This window comes from Rhagoletis pomonella, unplaced genomic scaffold (genome assembly GCF_013731165.1).
Source record: "Rhagoletis pomonella isolate Grant_MI unplaced genomic scaffold, Rhpom_1.0 Rhpom_scaffold_00464, whole genome shotgun sequence".
NCBI lineage: Eukaryota > Metazoa > Arthropoda > Insecta > Diptera > Tephritidae > Rhagoletis > Rhagoletis pomonella.
In genome coordinates this window covers 34,857-35,218 of record NW_023459018.1, presented here as the reverse complement: position 1 = coordinate 35,218, position 362 = coordinate 34,857, and positions in this window count along the sequence as shown.

Here is a 362-nt window from a genome sequence, read left to right as displayed (position 1 = left end):
CATAAGTTTACATTTAACAAAGCCATACTCGTACATTTTATATGAAGTATAATAATAATTCATTTAAAATGCTGCATGAAAACATCTTCTCGACGATACATGTAACTTTCATGAAAATTAAATATAAAAATTGTATTTTATTAACCACTGGAACGAAAAAAACTTGCTCCGCTCAAATGGGTTAAAAGCAAACTTGAGTTGACATATTTACACGCTTACATGCAGACATACATATAGACATGTACAGTGGACTTGCACTAACTTGGACATCGCATTGCTTGCATTTTGATGTGGTTGAATCTTTTTATGGTACTAAAGATTTGCTTACGGATGAAAAAAAATTAAAAATCATCCGTGGATAT